At 41.4% G+C, this 13883-nt stretch overlaps 1 protein-coding gene across 1 annotated transcript in view; it reads right to left on the bottom strand.

Annotated features, from left to right (window-relative positions):
- Positions 1–13883, bottom strand: part of TET2 (tet methylcytosine dioxygenase 2) — a 133819-nt gene that overhangs the window by 87337 nt on the left and 32599 nt on the right. Inside the window, 1 exon segment of the mRNA XM_054726882.1 lies at positions 11798–11943. The gene's annotated coding sequence lies outside the window, so the exon portion shown is untranslated.

Genomic DNA, 13883 nt, shown 5'->3' on the forward strand with positions numbered 1-13883 from the left:
TTCTTCAATTAATGGCAAGAAAAATAACTAGATGGTAAAAATAAATGAGAAAACCAGAGCTGACCAATTTGGAAAACTGATTCTACAGAGGACTCAAAATGTAACGAGGAGGAATATGTTGGAGAGTCCTGCTCAGTGCTAGGCAGTTGGATTGTTCACAAACTGTTCAATTTTTTTTGTAGAACATGGTCCAACCTGTTACCACCAAAATAAAAGAACATATGAAAATGTTCTGATCCATCTGAAGAGTGAGCTTTATTTATTCTGCTCATGCCTCACTGTGTCACAAAGGTGTTCACAGTGATTTCCACAGCTGAAAAAGGTGTGCTAGGTGGGAAAAAGCTGGCTCCTCCCCCTCTGAAAACACAGGAGTACAGAGCTGCCACCACGACCAATCATTTAAGTTTTCTCATGTTCCCTTAATCCAGACACTAAAACTGAAGCCATGGTCGAAGCCAACCAAAAGTGCTCACCTCTTGTCTTTTAAAACGCACTCCTCCTCATCCGGCAGCATACCTGAGGGACTATGCAAAGCCAGATCTCGCTTAAACTCTGTTGGTTATTCTGGATACACTTCAGACCATCTTAAATCCAGTTTTCTGAACTCCAGCTTCAGGCTTGACTCTCCTTTTAAGGAGCGTTTCCGTGCCTGAAGTTTTCGTGTTTGTGTTAAAAGCAGTCTCTTGGGGAATGAAGTGTATTATCCTAAGTAGAAACTCATAAGATGGTGAATTTTTTGCTTTAATTTTCTTATACATTCACAGCATTAGTTCCTGAGTTTTGAGATCCTATTGAGAAGCTTATAAAATTACCTGGTCCCCCCTTCCTAGCAAAATTGGTGTAAAATTTTCAGTGGGCTTATAGAGTCCCATAAATTAATACTTAGAATCCTTATCAGCTAAAGACTCTAGCTCTTCAACTTCATTTGAAGAGTTTAACCTGAATTGAAACTGTAAAAAAAGTTTACACCAAAACCTGTTTTTTAAGGTTTGGCTTATTTTTGTCTTTGTGAGACTGGCTGACAGTTTATTCTTTCTTCTTGAAAGCTAACTTTCTATTCTGAATTGCCTTGAAAATGTCTTCCATTATTAAATCCATTTAAGGAGCTAATCCTATCTAATAAAGAGGGAATATGCTAACTGACCCTCACACCATCGCAAAGATGGTGGTGCCCACAGCCAATAAGGAGGGAATATGCTAATTGACTGCCACAGCCACAAGATGGCAGAACCCAGTCCCCTCTGCCCCGCCAGGGTGGTAAACACGCGGCAAGGCCGGGCCTGCCCCCAGGCAGGCCTGGCCACTCCCAGCACCAGCCTCTGGAGTCCCCCAGTCCCCTCAGCCCACAGCCACCCAGGGCCGGCCTGAGGCGCAGGCAAGCCTTGGATGGCAGCTGCCCAGCCAATGACTGAGGTGCAGGCAAGCCTCAGATGTTGGCTGCCCAGCCACCCAGGGCCGCCCTAGGCTCAGGTAACCAGGGCCAGTCAAGGCTTGCGCTGCCGGCAGTGGCAGCAGCAGAGGTGTGATGGGGCGCCTTCCCTGATTGCCGGGTCGCCTCCCACCCCTGAGGGCTCCCAGACTGTGAAAGGGAGCAGGCCAGGCTGAGGGACCCCCCCCCCCCCCCCGCTCCAGTGCATGAATTTTCATGCACCGGGCCTCTAGTTTTCATTATGTTCATGAACAAAATTAGATTGGAGGACTTGTAGAGAAGTGGTAATATAACAGTGGACATCCAGAAATGACTGAAATAATAATTATTTTTAAAAACTGGAAACATATCCTGCATTAGCACCAAAATACCAGGGAATAGTGCTAGCCAAGAGACAGAAAGTTCTCAAACTTTCTGGATATAACAAGTGGATGAATCCTTATTGAGGGACATCACTAAAAGTCTAATCACGGCCCCTATTCCTAAGTCAGTTGCGGAATGCTGCAGAGAATAAGAAATGCCAATGTGATTGCCCAATGCCCCTTATTTTAGGTATGGCTTGCGGTAGACAGTGCAGACAGGAAAGAGGGGGACTTTATAACTGAAGCCCCCCATCCCCTGTCCCATGGCTGAGAGGAAACTAGAAACCCAGCAGTGCTGTGGTATCTTCTCTGAGCTACATACTCTTTTGGCCAGCTTACCCTGACAAAGGAAAACTGTCTTCCTAACCAAACGGTGCCCTCCTCACGCAGAACACCAAAAGCTAAAGGTGAGGGAGCCTTTGGAGAAAGAGGTATTTCTTATGGAACCAGAAGCGGCCAAAGGAGGCACCGTTGGGGAATAAAACATGCATGATCTCCCCAAACTGAACAGCTGGAGAGGTTCGGCGTGGGGGTCCCTCTCTTACCTGGCTTCTCATTCAGAGTGGGCTCCTTTTCCTCATCTGGGAGGGTTCACTGCTCGAGGGGGGCCTCAAAGGGATTGAGCTCCTCCCCAACTAAGTGGGCGGAAGCACACAAAACATCAGAGAAAACCAAAGTATGCACCTGGACTAGCGGCTACGATAAGTAAAAGAGACATGGTGGCAGGTGGGTGGTGGGGGGCTGCGGGGGAGAAGATGATGCCAGGATCTGATCTCTTAAGGAATATTTTCAACAGATAGAAAAATGTTTGCAGTGATAATGTTCCAAATGGTCCCCTAAAAGAATATGTTGAACAATCTAAGAAGATTCCCGCACACTTTTATGGCAGCAGGTATGTCGGGGTTCCTTTCAAGGATGTATAAGTAGGAGGAATTGCATCAAGATTGTCACCCAACAGACATCAACTATCCACAACAGCTTTCACATTTCCTATAGTGAAACATTTATGTTCATCAGTACTACTGGAATTAGAACACGGAATGCATCCCTAAAGTCTCCAAAACAGCCAACTGTGAAAGATTTAATTTGGGTTGGATACTTTTGGGAAAACAACTTAGTATCAAATGTTACTTATACAAGTGTTTGTTACAATTGAGCATCTCTGAGGTTCAAGCTCTGAAAGTTCCAACTGTCCACCCTCCATAGTCCTCTCCCCCCGCCCTTCCCTGCAACACACACAATGTGCTGTATCAATTTTAAGAAGGGGCAAGAGGGGACATAGAAAAATAAAAGATATAAAAAAGATCACAAAGTGACTTCATCCTTTTGAAGAGTGTGATTAAGTGCCTACTCTGTAACCACTGTGCACAATGTCAGGTGTAAGAAGGTAAGACACAGCCTTGTCCTAAGGCAGTGGTCGGCAAACTGCGGCTCGCGAGCCACATGCGGCTCTTTGGCCCCTTGAGTGTGGCTCTTCCACAAAATACCACGGCCTGGGCGAGTCTATTTTGAAGAAGTGGCGTTAGAAGAAGTTTAAGTTTAAAAAATGTGGCTCTCAAAAGAAATTTCAATCGTTGTACTGTTGATATTTGGCTCTGTTGACTAATGAGTTTGCTGACCACTGTCCTAGGGCTTTCAGAAAAGATGAGCACAGATGACTACAATAAGTGTGATGCTGAGACAATTGAGCCACAAATATGAGGCTTCGCTGATGCGAAACCTGAGCTGGGTTGTTTAAGGAAAAAGAGCAGCTAACCAGGAGAGGAACAGAAAATACAAAGGCTTAGATGACTGAAATAAGTTTTGTTCAAGACTTACGGTAGGAATAATTACATCCCAGAATGTGAGGGATAACAGAATGACAGGGAGGATGAAGAGTAATCAGGAGGCAGACAGGAATATCAAGCACAGAGTTTAGCCTACTTCCTGTGGGCCAATGGTTTTTCAGCCTGAGTTCTTTACATACCAAAGGTCCACAGAGTTGTGCAGGGCCACACTGGCTGACGAGGGGTAGGTAGCATCCCCAAATTGCACCCACCATCTCTGCACTGACCAGATAAACTCCATTTTAATTGTCAAAACTCTGTAGGGTGGGGAGGAAGAGCCTCTACTGCTTTGACAAAGTTTGACAGTGGGTATCTATCCAAAGGTCTTTAAGAAGGGGTGTGCATGGTTAGATCTGCATTAAGAATGAGCACACTGGGGCACATCAAATACATTAAATTGATCATCAGGGAAAAAACAAAGGAAGAACAGGAGTAGAACAATAAGAACATGATTAATTCATGGAAAAAGGAAATTCCAAAAGGGGATGGTGTGGATTAGCTGGATCTAATGAGAGTATGGGGGAGAAAGAAAGGTAAAAGTTCGAGCCCAATAATTTCAACATTCTCAACAAAGTAGGAGCCCAGATGGCTGGGAGGGTTTAAGGAAGGATGCTGTGGGGTGTGTGTGTGTGTGTGTGTGTGTGTGTGTGTGTGCACATGTGTGAGTGTTAAGTGTGGAGGGAGAGTCAAGATCTTGGAAAGATGGCCAAGGTTTTTGTTTTTGTTTTAAGTTTCTCTCCAAGACCCCCACTAAGATTCAAGGGTTTGGTTTGAGAATTACAAGTGTTTTATGCATATACAACATTACCTATATGATCAGTCTCTCAGAAATCCATTACTTGTTCTTCTAATCTTTTCAACATAAAAAAGCCAAGATAGCACGCTAATTTGACATTTTTAGGGAAAGTATAGGCCAGAGTAACATCTGTAAAGAAGGGTAAACATTTCTATGCCTTTATTTACATTGAAACTTGGAGAACATCATGCTAAGTGAAATAAACCAGTCAAAGAAAGACAGGTACCATATGATTTCACTCATATCTAATAAACAAAATAAACTAACAAGCTGAACAGAGACAGACGCATAGAGAGCAGGCTGACAGCTGTTGGGAGACTGGGGGGTGGAAGAATTGTGAAAAAAAAAAAAGAGAAAGAACTCATGAACATGGACAATACCGTGGTGACTGCTGGGGGGAAGTGGGATGGGGGAGGTTAGAGGAGGGAATACGGGGGATAACAGGGGATAAATTGTGATGGATGGAGACTTGACTTTGGGTGGTGAACACACAATACAGTGTACAGATGATGTGTTGTAGAATTGTGCACCTGAAACCTTGTCATCCAAATAAATCCAATAAAAAATAAAATAACAAAGATATTATGGAACACTAAAAAATAAACTTATACAAGTATAATAGAAAAGAAAAAAAACTTTCTTTCAGAATACTAAGTGTATTCACCAAGACTCTCATTTCTGTTTTAAATATCCTATGAGATCAGTGGAGGCAACTGATACTTCACCTTTCAATGGGGAAACTGAAACACAAGAATGGTGAAAATAACTTTCACAGGGTGTGTTCTATTTTAGCATGGCTTACGTGTTCTAAACTCAAAGTACATGTCATATGCAGATAGACATTAATACCAACAATGCTATAGTGCTATTTATATAGTGAATTTAGGAACTGCCAAAGTTCTCAGGAGAATCCCATGAGAGTGTCAATTGTCTTCCATAATTCAACCTCTTGGGACATAGAGACTATGAGAACAATCTGGGACTTAAAATATACATAAGACACCACCACAGATAACAAAAATTTTGTTTTTACAGAGTTGAGTCATGACTTACATCATAATGTGGTATATGTAATGGAGAGAGTAAGGAAATGTATAAAGAATTATAAATAGAAAAACATTTTCTCCCTTAAATACACTTATTCTCACTTGCTAGATAATTATATTTTATTTTAAAAAAGAAGACATTTATTAACAAGCAGATGGGTAGCAGAACACTTTGAAGAGTGCAGATTGAAGAGCACTGCATTAGATGATTTTTATTCAAAGTCCTATGATTCAAAAGATAAATTGATTTAGCCTTGTTAGAATAATGACCATTGATTTCAAGATTGATCTTTAAGAAAGCAACATCTGTCCACTCATCTACTGATGGACACTTGGGCTGCTTCCAATTCTTGGCTATCCTATATAATAAAGAGGTAATATGCAAATTGACCCTCACGCCCTCACAAGATGGCTGCCTATGACAAGGCCGGCAGGGGGGTTAGTGAGGGGTGGCCAAATGACTGAAGAGGAGGCTGTGTGAGGCAACCAGGCTGGCAGGGGGGCCAGGAGGGGTGACCAGGCCGGCAAGGGGGGCAGTTGGGGGAGACCAGGCCAGCAGGGGGGCCATGAGGGGCGACCAGGCCAGCAGAGGGGGGCAGTTAGGGGCGACCAGGCAGGCAGGCGAGTGATTAGAAGCCAGCGGTCCAGGATTGTGAGAGGAATGTCCGACTGCCAGTTTAGGCCCGATCCCGGGCGGGCCTAAACCGGCAGTCGGACATTCCCCGAGGGGTCCCGGATTGGAGAGGATGCAGGCTGGGCTGAGGCCCCCCCACCCCCATGCACAAATTTCATGCACCGGGCCTCTAGTTGTAAATAATGCTGCAATGAACACAGGGGTACTTATATTCTTTTAAATCAATGTTTCAGCTTTCTTCAGATATATTCCCAGAAATGGAATTGCTGGGTCATAGGCAGTTTCATTTTTAATTTTTTGAGGAAACTCCATACTATTTACACAGTAATTGCACCAGTCTGCATTCCCACCAGCACTTGTTGTTTGTTGATTTATAAATGGTAGTGATTCTGACAAGTGTGAGGTGATATATCATTATGGTTTTAATATGAATTTCTCTGATGATTATTAATGTTGAGCTATGATACATTTACACAATGGAATACTACTCAGCTGTAAAAGGGAAGGAAACCTTATCCTTTGTGACAGCATGGATGGACCTGGAGAGCATTATGCTAAGTGAAATAAGCCAGTCAGAGAAAGGCAAGTACCATATGGTTTCACTCATATGTGCAATCTAATAAACAATATAAAGTAATAAACAAAGTAGAAACAGACTCATAGATAGAGAACAGACTGACAATTGTCAGAGGAAGAGGGGTTTGTGGGTATGGGTGAAAAGGTGAAGGGATTAAGCAATTAAAAAAAAAAACACACAAAAAAAAACCTCAGGGACACAGATAATAGCAGACAACAGCATGGTGATTACCAGAGGAGAACAGGGGTGGGGGAGAGGTGGAAGAAGGTATAGTGGTGATAAATGGCAATGGAAGGAGATTTGACTTGGGGTGATGAACACACAATACAATATACAGATGTATTATAGAATTGTACCCCTAAGACCTATATAATTTTATTAACCATTGTCACCCCAATAAATTCAATAAATAAAAGAAAGCAACATTTGATGTCTTAATTTTAAAATCTAGGTAGTGATTTAAATTTGAGATAACAGAAACCATTTTTCTTCTGAAAGATAAGCAGAAAAAAAGTACAATAATAGAAATACTATTCCATCTCAAATTATTGGAGAGATAGAAAGATGACATTTTGAATCAGGAAACATCAACAATGACTAGGAAGGAGAATCTAAGTGTATGCAGGTAATGACCCTCTTCTAGTCCTACCAGTACTTCCTTGACCCTTTCTAAACAAGTTAGATCTGTTTCGTGAGAGAGGGTAAAAATGTTCACATTTTTAGAAGAACAGCTAAACACAGCGCTAATGGGCACATCCAAACCTCCCAGGTCTCTTTTCCATAAGCAAGCTGGAGAAATACAAATCACTAACCCTTGTGCCCTGCAGGTGTGGCTCAGTGGCTGAGTGTCGACCTATGAACCAGGAGGTCACGGTTCGATTCCTGGTCAGGGCACATGCCCGGGTTATGGGCTCAATCCCCAGTGTGGGATGTGCAGGAAGCAGCCGATCAATGATTCTCTCTTATCATTGATGTTTCTATCTCTCTCATCTCTCTCCCTTTCTCTCAGAAATCAATAAAAATGTATTTTTTTTTTTAATCACTAACCCTTTTTACAGCCAGCATGGGGAGTGGTGGGAAAGGAGCTCACAACATGAAGACCTGAGGCCAGTCCAGGTGTTGCCAACAGCTAATGGCATGACCTTAGGGAAGTCATGTTTCATCTCTGGGTATACTAACTTGCCCATTTCTTTTAGCACCAACACTAAATTGGTCATTTTAAAATTTGAAGAGAAACTTTGACTCTTCTCCTGTATCTCCCATGTGCAATCAGTGATTAAATCCTCATGACTTTTCCTTAAAGGATATCAAATCTATCTTCCTTTTTCAGTCTTATTATCATAATCCATGTTGTCAACCCCCTAAATCACTCTAATCACTTCCTCTATCTCCCTGCTCTTCCACACTTGTCAAAATAATTGTTAAAGACCTGGGCCACCTTGTTACTTACTGCTTCAATTATTCCTCAATATCTGTAGGGATAGCATGTAATAATCTGAAGCCTGGCCTTAGTGTTTTAAAAAAATTTGCCCTCACCTGCTCTACCATCTTTTCTCTCACTACTTTCCAACTCTACACAAGATTGCCTACCCCTGCCCCTTCCCCTTGTTCTATGCCTAGTAGACCCCTGCCCTCAAAGCCAACATCCTTATTTCACTTCACCTCATGTAGTTTCTCTTCCACCTGTCTCTACTGGCACATCATCTGTGTGTGTGTGTGTGTGTGTGTTGGTTGTTTCATGGCAGAGAGTGTGAGGGCTATGCAACTGTGATGTCTATAAAAAGTAACTTTAATTAGAACTTTTTCCTTGGCAGTTTCTTTTTTCAGCATTACTGAGGTAAAAATGACAAAACTGTAAGATACATATACCTGATGTACAATATAATAACTTGATATATATGTACATTGTGAAAGAATCCCTCCCATGAAGTTATTAAGAAAAATATTCACCACCTCCCATATTTAAACTTTTCTTATTTGGGGTGAGAACATTTAAGTTCTACTCCCTAGCAAATTTCAATTATATGACACAGTGTTATTATAGTCACCAGGTTATATATTAATTCCTCGGACTTTATTCATCTTATAACTAAAAGTTTCTACCCTTTCACCAAGTATCCACATTCTTTCTGTCTAAGATCTAGGCCATGACCTGCCACGTTTTGTGTGTGAAGTCTCCTCTGTTTTAGTCTAGACAAACTGTTGTACCATTCCTTGAACGTCCAAAGTTCTTATCTGTACCACGTGGGTACATGGGTGGCTGTTTATTGGTGGGATACGATTTTGTTGCATACGATACTCCGACTCCCTTTGACTCTCTCTGGAAAACCTTTCACTGCTCTAGGGGTGGCTTTGCTCTTCTACCTTCAATGTGCTTCCCTCGTGTAACTTCATGGTGTGTTTGTATTCCTTATACACAATTTTACTAAAAAAATAGTCTTCTCGCCCTGGCCGGTTTGGCTCAGTGGATAGAGCGTCGGCCTGCAGACTGAAAGGTCCTGGGTTCGATTCCAGTCAAGGGCATGTACCTTGGTTGCGGGCACATCCCCAGGAAGGGGTGTGCAGGAGGCAGCTGAACAATGTTTCTCTCTCATCGATGTTTCTAACTCTCTCTCCCTTTCCCTTCCTCTCTGTAAAAAATCAATAAAATATATTATATATATAAAAAATAGTCTTCTCATGAGGTCTTTCTTGATGACCCCATCTTCAACTACTACCTCAACAAGCCCCCAATTTCTTTTTCCTACTTTAAATTTTTATGCTTTGCACTTCTTGATGTTTAACATACTGCACACTTTTATTTATTTATCTTGTTTATGTCTGAGTCACACTCTAGATTCTAAACTAAACAAGGAGAAAAACTTTTATCTGATTGGCTTATTAATGCATTATAGTTCCTAAAGTGTGCCTGGTATTTGATAGATACTCAAAAAATACCTTTAAAATAAATTCCCTATTAAGAACTGAAAGCAGCGTTAATAATAGTAATTAATAACATAAAATACAAAATTAAGAACTTATTATGTGCCAGGCCATCCACATATTGTCCATAAAATATTATATGATCCCATTAGTATTAACTATGACATATTTGCCCAGTAAAATAATATCTAAGGAGGTTAAATAATTTTTCAAAGGACATACAGCTAATAAATGTTACTAAAAGATAAGCACTAGGCTTATTTGTCACTGAAAATAAGTCCTAGACTGAGCTTATTCAACTATAAGAAAATAAAGGCAAAATAAGATTTTTTTGGACATGAGGGAAGAACTCCTCTCGGAGTTCACTTATAAAACCTTTTTATTTTTTTACACACATCCAATACATTAATTCCTGACTACATATCTTGTTAGTAATTTATCTTACACTTTTCCCTAAGCTTCTGCACTTTCTTACCCACCCTTCACCTCCAAGAAGTGACAATCTTATGACTTCACTAAAGAGATAAAAATTCCATTTTAAAAAACTCTCAGTTCTCATGTAAGGTCAAGTACAGAGTGAGAAGTCACAGTCCTCACGGCGAGAGAGGCCACGCATTCACTAGGGGAGGAGGGGAAACGCTAAGAACGCTTTATTCATGATTACCTAAGATTTTCCAGCACGAGAGGGGAAAGAGGAAGTCTATTTTCAGTGACAATGATTACTCTAAAAACATGAACATGCAAGGGAAAATTTTCATTCTGAGAGTCACTACGGTGCTGAGTTCTCTTTCCTTTGCAGAGTGACTTGAATTCCCAGGGCAGAGAGGTAATCTAGGCAGAGGCACTTGCCCCATGTCTCGAAAATGGCAACATCCAGGAATCATGGGAGTTGAACTGAGGACACCCTGGAAAGGATTTCTCAGCACCAGGTCAGTCTCTCAGAAGGATCAAGTGGCAGAGTGCATACTTCGCGTCTGGAGTGAGAGCAGAGATTACAGCTACACAGGCTTTTTAGAAGATTTGTTATGTGACTGTATCAACAAAATTCAGGGACACCCAAGCTGAACTACCTCCTAAAGGAGTTGCCGAAGGAAAAAGAAAAGCCTCATTCTTCCTTTTCTCTAACCTCTTATTTTCTTTCCTACAAGGCCCCTATTATTGTAACTGGCTTATAGTAAAGAAAAAAACTATATATGATAGAATTCATGGTAGTCTTCATCTTAAATATATTTTTTTGGGGGGGAGGAATACACCAATTCCCTACTTCTATTCATCCATATAAGTGATAATGATCTGATAAATAACCATTCGCCCGGGATTTCCATTAGCAAGTCAGTGGCATTCAGAACAAATTGAACTTCATTAAGATCAACTATAAGAACAGGATATAAAAAGTGTTTGGTGTTTCCCTCTCTGTCAGTACCTCTATTTGTGTTTTTTAGAAAAATCATGTGGGGGGAAAAAATCATGTGAAATATCACATAGGTTTTCCTGAGTCCTATCATTCTATACTTCAGTTCTCCACTAGTTCTGTGCAGCCAAACTGTCACGGAACCCAGCTGCCTAGGCTCAGTCGGTGCTCCCTTTTCAGCCCAGCAAATAACAATGGACAGAATTCTTTCAGTCTTGAATAAGACTGAGACCAAGTGGCCACAGCGAGGTAAAAGTGGACAGGAGAGACGCCATGACAAGTGGTTCGTGGTGTGACATTTGTCCATGCTTATTGTGGTATTTGAGTGGCTCTTATCTCTCTTTTTCAATTCACAGATATTAAGAATCTGATGAAAATCTTTTCTCTAGAAACAAACCAAAAAATGTAAATTCTCAGCACGTAATTTTAGGGAATTCATAGATCTAAGCCCGTGGTCGGCAAACGGTGGCTCGCGAGCCACATGCGGCTCTTTGGCCCCTTGAGTGTGGCTCTTCCACAAAATACCACGGCCTGGGCGAGTCTGTTTTGAAGAAGTGGCGTTAGAAGAAGTTTAAGTTTAAAAAATTTGGCTCTCAAAAGAAATTTCGATCGTTGTACTGTTGATATTTGGCTCTGTTGACTAAGGAGTTTGCCGACCACTGATCTAAGCTATGTGTCCAAAGACAGTTGAGAGAGTACAGAGTAATTTAGAGTTGAGGTTGGAAGAGACATTGACCATTACATTGGGAATAAGCTTCTGGCAAACCAAGCACCAGCGGTCCCCAGTGTCTTACCAGCAGCTCTATCCCTCACGGCTCCTCCTGGATCATGGCCTGTTGGCTGCTGTTGAGCCCATCTCCTGCTTCCAAGTGTGGTAACTCAACAAGAACAAGGGCAAGTAAACAATCTTGAGAGGGTCTGCTGCTGAATGTTGGCCAGCCTGGGAAAGACACAGAGTGAATATTTTTAAGTTAGCAAAAAGGAACAAGGCATGCACATCTGGTATGAAAGCTATTACGTAGAGTTTAAATGGTTTAAGATGACCATAATTGGATATTTCCACTACACCGTTGGCTGTTAAAAAAAAAGAAAATTAAGGTTGGAGGATATTCCTCGAAGCAGTGACACTCCCAAATGCACCATAATAACATTATCTAATATTTGTAGCGCACTTTGCAGTGCCCAGAGCACCTCCACCTGCTTCAGTGCTCCTCACATCTTGACTGTGAAAATCAATTAGGCTTGGGGCCCCCTGGCTTCTAGTCCTTCATCTGTTTAATCCAATAGCTCTCAGCCTGGGCTGTCACAGTATCACCTGGGTGTGAAGCGGAGGCCTCTGCTCAGAGATTCTGATTTGTTGGGCTAAAATGAAGCCTTATTCCCCCAGGGATCTTAAGGTACAGCCAGGATTGAGACTCATTCGTTTAAGCCCTTGTACTTGTTGAGATGTAGCACTAATTTAACCCATAAATAGCCCATGTTTATTCAGAACACCATAGCAAAGCAATGTGCTAAGTGCTACGGAGAAGGTAAAACGTAACGACACACACACCTTAAAACTATAACCCAATAAAACACACACTTTAAAAATATAACCAAAGTGACTGGTCAAAGATACAGTAAAAATCTTGGGTGCTACAAAAAGCGGAGATTACCATCCATGAAATAAAGGAGAAAGTTGAATGCATGGTTTCAGAAAGTCTTCTGAGTTCGGAGAGCACGGTGGGATTCAGAGAAAGACAAAGAGGAGCAGAAAGAAAACATTTTTCAGGCATTCAGAGCTGTAAGAATCTGAACAGCAAAATGAGAGAGAATAAAAAGCCCATTCTTTAAAGGAACATCGTAAGAATTCAAAGAGGCAGATTTGAGCCAGAACATGAAGATTACTGTTAAAATGGCTAAAGGAGTTGGGCCTTTTCCCCAAATATCTGACAATACTATCTGGAACAGTATTGGAAGCTGTTGAAGGCTGATGTCCCAACAGGTCTTAATAAATTTACTGGGTTCTTAGTGCATGCCAGACAGTGCTGGATGCATTACATATGTTACCTCATTTAACACAAACAGCTGGTGAAGGAGTTATTGTCCCTATTGTACAGAGTAAGAAGAGAGGTCACTTGATTTTCTGACACAGAGCTGGAAATGGTGTGCAGAGACTGGGGCGTGCTCTTTCTTAACAAATATGGCATCGTGTAGGTTTTTAAAAATTGAGATCTAGTTCACATACCATAAATGCATCTTTTTAAAATATACAATCCAGCATTTTTAGTATTTTCAAAAAGTTGTACCATTACTGCCACTATCTAATTCCAAAACAATTTCATCACTCCCCAAATAAATCAGTACCCATTAGGAATCATTCATTCCTCCTCCAGCTAATTGAATTTCTGTCTCTATGGATTTGCCTATTTTGGATATTTCTAATAAATGCAATCATGTAAAATTTAGCTCTTTGTATCTGGTTTCCTTTACTTAGCATAATTTTTTTAAGGAGAGAGGGAGAGAGAAATAGAAACATCAATGATGATGAGAGAATCACTGATCGGCCGCCTCCTGCATGTGCCCCTCCCCCTCCCGCCGGGTATCCAGCCTGCAACTCAGGCATGTGCCCTGGCCAGGAATAGAACTGTGACCTCCTGGTTCATAGGTCACTGCTCAACCACTGAGCCGTACTGTCTGGGCAGCTCCTTCCTTTTTAAAGGCTGAATAGTATATTTTACATTTTTTTAAACCATTAATTTGTCGATAGATACTTGGGTTACTCCCACCTTTAAGTTATTGTGAATAATGCTGTTTTGAACATGAGAATTCATTATAAGTTTTTGTGTGAACATATGTTTTCAATTCTTTTGGGAGTGGAATCTCGAGGAATGGAATTAC

This window comes from Eptesicus fuscus, chromosome 2 (genome assembly GCF_027574615.1).
Source record: "Eptesicus fuscus isolate TK198812 chromosome 2, DD_ASM_mEF_20220401, whole genome shotgun sequence".
In the NCBI taxonomy this organism is placed as follows: domain Eukaryota; kingdom Metazoa; phylum Chordata; class Mammalia; order Chiroptera; family Vespertilionidae; genus Eptesicus; species Eptesicus fuscus.